The sequence below is a fragment of the Gossypium raimondii genome, chromosome 11 (assembly GCF_025698545.1).
Source record: "Gossypium raimondii isolate GPD5lz chromosome 11, ASM2569854v1, whole genome shotgun sequence".
NCBI classification, from domain to species: domain Eukaryota; kingdom Viridiplantae; phylum Streptophyta; class Magnoliopsida; order Malvales; family Malvaceae; genus Gossypium; species Gossypium raimondii.
The window spans coordinates 14,667,837-14,676,048 of record NC_068575.1 but is presented as its reverse complement, the minus strand read 5'-3'; positions in this window follow the sequence as shown (position 1 = coordinate 14,676,048).

Below are 8,212 nucleotides of genomic sequence, written 5' to 3'. Positions count from 1 at the left end.
TCTTATGTAACATTATTATTTGCATAAATTGTAGAATAAATTTTTGAAGTTAAAATATGCTTCAAGTCTTTGCATTCTTTGGGTATTTAAAATTTAGTCCATCTACTTTTCAAATTTAAAAGGTCAACTTTAATTGTTAAAATCATTAATTTTTATGTTAAATTACAAGAGTGACATTTTAATTATTTTTTTGAAATACTCACATGATAAACATGTAACAAAAAAACAATGCAATGGTCATGAATTTAATTATCTAATAGTGTTAACAACTCTTAAAATTTACATAATCATTTTAATAAAAATAAAACATTTGAGCTAATCAATGACATCGTAAAAGTTAAGGTACTAAATTATGTAAAGAAGTTAAAGTATAAAGATTAAATTTTAAATTTGAGTGTAGTATAAGGACCAAAATTTTAAACTTGTCATTGTTTTATAATGTATAGAAAAGTATGGTATCATGTCACTTTGCCACATTGATAGGGTTTTTTTTTTTGCTAATACATTTATGAATAGTCGAAAAATCACTTTAACCTTTCAACTATAAATATTTTTTATTATTCTTGAACACTTATTAACATACACATAATATAATAGTAAAATAATAAGATAATTATCACATATAAATATATAAATTATTTGAACTAATTAATGTCATTGTAAAAGTAAAGCACTAAATTATGTAAAATTACTATTGTTGTTTTTATTTTTTGGAGTTTGACAGAAAGTAGAAGTATTATAGATAATATATATGTAAAATATAATACATTATTTTTTGTAAAAATATACTGTTTAATAAATTAAAAATAAATATATAAATATGATTAATAAATAAGAGTCAGGTTAAAGGAAACAAAAAGCCAATAAACTTAGTTTTTGTATTGAAATTTCCGCAACTCTAGAACACTTGATACGAGACGATAAATACAAAGCACACTTGACTCCAAGGACAATAGAGAGTGGGTAAGACATTAAATTTATCGATAAGGATTGGGAAGGAGCTTTGTTCACTATAAATATCCGCAAATATCACAAGCCCATTTGTCGTCCTAAAAAAAAAAAAAAAAAAATCTTCCCATTTCCTATTGAAGCTCATCACTTAGAAAGAATATGAACTGTTGTTCAATGTTGTAATTTCTTTCTGGCCTATGGTTTATAGCAAATCCTGTGTCCGAGTTTCAAAGGTGTGAACCATGGCTTACACAAAACCTGTTCATTCTATTGTAGCTATTCCTAGCAGTGGAGTTCGAACACAGCATCCGCCGCTACATGTCTTCACATTTTTTTAACCGCCTATAACCATTTTTTTTCATCTTATAACCATACTATGTTTTCTCATTGACAGAAGTCATCAAAGAATGATGACTCTGCACAGCGAGAGAGAAAATTCCAGAAAGAAAAAATTTCTGAATGGATGATACTTTCTTATTGCTTACCATATTGACTGCCCATTTACATTTATAGCTACAGCTCGCTGATGGATAAACTGCTCTCTACAGCTTTCAACAACTGACGTTAACAACTCTTTAACAGTCCTCAACTAACATTGACTTTAATGACCTTAACAACTTTGCAACTGACGTTAACAACTCTTAACGGTCTTCCGCTGACATTAATAGCTCCTCCAGGGGTGGTGGTTGTCTACCTTGTCTTTTGGGAGATGGGTGGCCTGAGCCCTTGTTAACTCTTCTATCGCCTCTGCTGCTCGTCTTCCCTGATGCTCTGGAACATTGTTGAATTGGTTGGTCTTAGCTATGGCAGGCGGGGAGGTGTTTTGCTTTGCTTGATAATAGGGTGATGAGACCCGAGACCTCTGATTAGGGCGGATCTATGGCTGTTGCTGATTCTTCCCCGTTTTAAATGGGAAACGGAAGGTGGATGGTTGTTGTCTGATGGGATGCCTCTGTTCGCTGCTATGCTTTGGAGCTTTGTCTCCTTCTAACCCTTTGTATCCTTTTTCTCAAATCAATGAATTTGGTCTTAATTCCCACCCACACATTACGTTTAAAATATGAAAGACAAGCCAGTCTTTTCCCTTTTAAAAAAATAAGCGTTACATAAAATGTTTGGCTTGATTCATCATTGAGAACAAAATTGGAAAGCAATTAAATTGGTTAAAAGAAGTGGTTAAATTGGTTGAAACAAGCATGAGACACAAAAATAGTGGTGGTGGATTCCTATGACGATAACAAAACGTTAAAATGCTTTTGTCATATTCCGTGGCGATGGGTGAAGACAATGTACGCCTTGGTCCATTTACTGGAGATCGGTGAAGGCAATGTAGGGCTTTGCAAAATGCTTAAATCCCTCGATTCTCGATTGTATCATATTCCTAACAACATTGGAGTCTTTAGTGGGCTGCCCTGGTCCACCCCAAATCGCTCGATTTTGGCAATGTCTTTAGTTGAATGCCCTGGTCCACCCCAAAATCCCTTGATTTTGGCAATACTATTACAAGACTGGTGATTGATGAAGACAATATACATACGTGTCACGGGTCGCGAATCGAATTCGGTGACGAATGTATATTAAATGTTTCATGGAGTTCAACTGATTAAATAAGGCTTGTTTGACCCATTTAAGATGGTCTGAATTGTTAAGCATGTGAAAAAAATCCATTCACTTGAAGCTTTTGTGACCTAGTAGAACACTTCAATAAAATTAGAGTTAGTATGATGAATATTGCAAGTCCTACAATATAGGATTGTATAGAGTTTATATCCTTTAGGATTCTAATACCCAAAGTTTAAAATGTTTGTAATCACATCCCAGAACTTTGGATTACATTAATTAAGTTCTTCCGTTATTAAAATCATTAAGGGTCTGTTTGATTGTCAGTAAAATGTTTTCCGTAAAATGATTTCTGGAAAATATTTTACTTTTCTGTAAAATGATTTACTAGAAAATATTTTCTGCTGTTTGGCACATTTCCTGAAAATATTTTCCGGAAAAGTTGTTTTTACATATATTAATATATATTAATAATTTTTTATATTTTAAATTGTTTTTACATATATTGCAATGATTTATTTATAATAATACTCAATTATTAAGCTACAATATTAATCGTTATAAATTGAAAAAAACTAATATCAAATAAATTATTTATAATTGTGTTAAAAAAACAAGTTACTGGAAAATCAATAAACAGAAGCAGTTTTCTACCGGAAATGAAGGAAGGAATGAAGGAGGCGATAGAGAGGAGAGCACGGAAAATGTCTTACGGAAATTGAAAGGGTAAGACATTTTCCATAAAATGTAACATATTTTCCCTTGTTTTGGAGTTCATTTTCCAAATGGAAAATGTTTTCCGCCAATCAAACGCTGGAAAAGTTGGAAATGATTTTCCGAAAAATCAATTTCGTCAATCAAACAGACCCTAATTTCACTATTCAGTGACATACCAAATCTTACGTAGAATAATTTAAAATTCAAAAATTAAAAAAATAAGAAAATAATTAAATTTAATAAATTTTCATTTTGGTCAATCATTTACTTTTTTTTTTTAAATTAAGTTTAACAACGGGAGTTAAATGAGATGGCAAGGGTCTTTCCTACCTTAACCAGTAGTCGAGGATTTGATTTTTATCCTGGATATGGAGCATCTTTAAAACTTGTGACAAACATCTACTCCCTTAATGACCTATAAAATCTGGAGCAGCTTTAAAATTTGATTTTTTGTCCTATAAAAATCTAGATATTTCTTTGTAAAATTTCATAATTTTCCTTTTACTAAAAATAACTACAATTATTGTTAAAGGGAAAAATCATTCCTTTATAAATTCAAATTTTTCCTTCTAAAACCCATGTAATTCTCTATAAAATCTCAAGTTTTTTTTTTACTGAAAAACTAAAGTTAAATCTAGAAAAAAGGAAAAATAATAAATTTAAATTTAAAAGAAGAAAATTAAAAAATGTTGAGTGGCTAAAAAGAGTGTAAACTAACAGTGAGTGATAAAAATGATAACTTATTAAAATTGGGTGACAAAAAAGAAAATAATTGTTAACAGTGGTGCTTAATTTGCAATTTTTTTTTTACTTTTGATGGGCAAAATAAAATTTATGAAATTTAAGTGACGAATTGGGTAATTTATGAAAATTGATGATCACTATTCCCTTGATAAATTCGTCCTTCCCCCACCCTTCACCACCCCCGTCCTTTCATTTCTCTGTTTCTCTTTATTATTTCTCTTTAGTCGTTTGCTAGATCAAATGATAAGTTTTTGCTACTTCCTATCTTGTTATTTTCATTGATTCTTGCCATCTTCCATGTTGCTACTCTGATTATCAAATTTCCTTAATAAATTCGTCTTTCTTTCAACCTTCAACCTCCCCTCCTTTCATTTCTCTATTATTTCTGTTCAATAGTTTGTAAGATTAGATGGTAAGCTTTTGCTACTTTCTATCTTATAGTCTTTGTTAATTTCATTGCTTCTTTACATCTTCCATATTGCTACTCTGATTTTTATTATTATTTGAGCTATGTGACTAAATTCTAAGAGATTGCTTGTAAGTTAAATTAATCAGAATATATTTTTTTCTAGAAAATTTAGCATTTATTAGTATCATATATTTAGCATTTATTAGCATAATTTATTTGACTTACAAATTTAGCCTATAAATAGGTTCTTTTACAACCTTAGAAAATACAATACACCCATTAGAGATTAGAACTCATAACACATTTAGAGAATTTTGTGTTTACATTTTGAGGGTTTTTTGTTTTCGGGTTTTCGAGGTTTAGTTTTTATCTCCATCTTTTGTACTCTTCGTTCTTTTGTCATTATAGTAAAATTATCTTTGCCTGTGATTTTTTATCCTCTTTGGAGGGATTTTTTCACGTTAAATTTGTGTGTTCAATTTCTCAATTTATTCTACTACTTTTTTTACTTGTTACTTAATCAGGTCGATCCTAACAATTATTATTATTATTGGTTAATTTGGAACAATAATATCTCTTTCAATTACTAGACTTTTATACTGGATCCCAAATTAATTTCTTCTAATTACGTCATCTTTACTATCAAGATTAATTCTTTCATAATAAAACCTGTGGATCTAAAATAGATTTATATATGCGTGGGATCCAATTACACATGTATAAAATTTAAGTTGTTTTACACTCTTTCGTGATTTTTGTACGATTAATATTTTAATCATCTAACTATTTTATTTCATACTTTATGTAAATTATACATGTCAAATTTGACATAATTTAAAATTTTTCTAACTATTTGTTTTACATAAAAGAAACTTTCTAACCGTAAAAGATATATTAATATTGATAATATTTTAGATCAAAGTGATAGAGGTATCGATTCGATTAAAAATTTACATTATGATAAATATAAAAACTACGGAAGAGTGTAAAACCACTTAAAATTTGCAACGGTGTAAATGAGTCCCTACACTTTATATATTTTAACAATCCAACCGTTAAAATATTAATCGCATAAAAAGTCATAAAATAGTGTAAAATCACTCTAATTTTACACCGATATAAGCAAACCCCTCTCCTATATATTGAAAGATGAAATAATTATTTATGGTTATTTCTAAACTTATCCATGGGACAGGCCACCCGGTCCAGCCTAAAGACTCGCCTAAAAAGTGAGAGGGTTTAGGTAACAATGTAGGCTCAAAAACTGGGCTTGGGCACAACCGGGCCTTAGGAGGAAAAAGACTACTACTTTTCCTTGCTGTTTTTTACTTTTTTTCTTTTTGTTATTTTCTTTCTACTTTTTCACTATTTTGCTACTATTTTACTATTATGTTGGTACTATTTTGTTGTTATTGTTTGGATATTGTATAACTATTATTTTGTTGTTACTTTTGTTACTATTTTTGTGACATTTACTTGTTAAATTGCACATATCTTAGTGTTATTTAAGTATACATATATATTTATTTTCAATTTGTTAGAAAACATTTATTTTAATATATTTAGTATTTTGATGTATTACATATATTTTAAAAAACTATATAATAAATAATATAAAAAAATTAATACGGATGGACCAAGTGGAGCCTAGATTTTAGTATTTTTATCCAGGTCAAGCTTGTGCAAAATTTTAGCTCATTTTTCAGGCAGAGCCTGCAACTAACAAACGGGCTTAAATTTTTGTTTAGGCTAGTCTCAAACCCAATTTGATCCGGCCCATGAACACCTGTAATTATATCTATGCTCTGCCTAGATTTATTTGTGCCCGTGAATAACTTTTAGTGTTTTTTTTTTGTTTATAAATCACTTTTTATTGTATATAACTTATTTGCTTATTATATATATTTTTATAACAGTTTAATATAATATTTAATATTTGAATTTTACTGTCTTTTTAATAAAGTTTTTTTTGTTAGATTTGGAATATCAACTTATCAAATGTTTTTCACATTAATATAATATATTAATACTTTTATATTGTAGGCATGAAAATTTGAATTTGATCTTAAGTAACTTCATTCCTCCTTTTAATTATTAAAAAAACAGTTTTATTTTTTTACGAGATAACATAAATAAAATTACACTTTATTGCAATGAAAAATTGGCTCAAACGTGTTTCACCGGAGACAAACAATGAACCAAAGGAGGTTATATGTTTAAGTTATAGTACTTTATCATCCTTTTTTAATCAGTCATATTCAACCTGTTGTTTATAAATGTGAATTACTTTAAAATTGGGATAGCTTTATAACCAACAATATAATTTTAGGTTCATAAAATAAAACAACTGTTTCTTTAGTTATAATATGTTAGTCATAACTAGGGCCCTCTTTTTTTTTTTTTTTGTTGGGTAATGAGAGTCCATTTAGTTCATGTTTTGGCTATTTTATTTTCAATTACTTTCCTATATTTCAAACTTTTATAAAAAATTTTATAACATATTAAAACTTGCAGTTTAACCAAACATATTAAGCAAAGCCAATAAGCTTATTAACGTAATTAATTACTAATTTAGAATTAAAAGCAAGAGAATTTAAAAATTAGGTTGGATCAAGTTTAATTCACAATTTGACATGTCTAAAAGTTTTGTTTAATCCACTGCCCGAAGCATGAATTTGGGATTCATAATTCCTGTCCAAAGAATGTTTGGAAATAAATACATAGTCTTAATTATCCAACGGTGATGATCACAAATTTAGATTTATATATATATAATTGTGATTAGGATATAGGCTATTCAACCCAAACTATTTTTATTTCAACATCTTCCAATTCTCTTACGAAAATTTTAGAGTAATTATTTTCCTCAAAGAAACTCTGTTATGTGCTAACTTGGGCTGTAAATTTAATTGAAAAAAAATAATTTGTCGATTGAGTCTTAATACGGTTGGTATGGACATTATTGCTAATGTAGAACGACGCAGGTTCGAGTGCGTTGAACCACATTATCCTTCTATTTATAGCTTGTGAAGGAGTTATAGGTAATTTTAGGCATTGTTTAAATAAAAAACAGATATGATTTGAACTTATAATGAGATTATTAAAAAAAAAAAAAAAAGGTAAATCAATTATGCCTTACTGAACCTTCCTCCAGCTTGCTAATTACTTATATATTTCCTGTTTAATACAGGACCTGCTTAAGGCCATCAAAGCTGACTTGGGAAGAGTGCGAGCGGAGGAAATATACACAGAAGGCAGGCTGATAGCTGTGGAAAGTTCACTCCGAGAGTTTAAGAGAGTCATTGGGGATCTAAAAGCAAAGGCAAAATTGGTTGATGACTTGGTGAACCAGGTCATTGAAGCTGTGATTGATAATGATCTAAACATTGATGAGCAAACCATTGTCTTGATAGATGAAGCTATAAGTGCCTTCACCCAAGCGTTGAACGGGGCTTAATCTGACGGAAGCCGCCCTGCTGCAGTCGGAAATGGTGGAGAGCATGACAGTAGTTCACACCATCCTGATTGATACGATAGTGATTCCTTTATTTGTGTCATGCTCGTATTATATTTTGGATATTATAACATGTGTGTTTTTTCAAGTTCTGTTTTACTTTTAGTATTTGAGTTTATGTCTTACCATAATGTTATACCTAAAGTAGTCAAATTTAAGTGGCATGACACTAGAAGCATCATTGTATGAGTCCCCAAGAATAAATAAGAATGTTATCTAATACGTATCTAATATTGAACAAAGGCTGTAAAGAGGCTTAATCTCTAGTTCTTGAAAATTATTGAATAAGTGCGTGGTTAATTAATATATTTTAATTT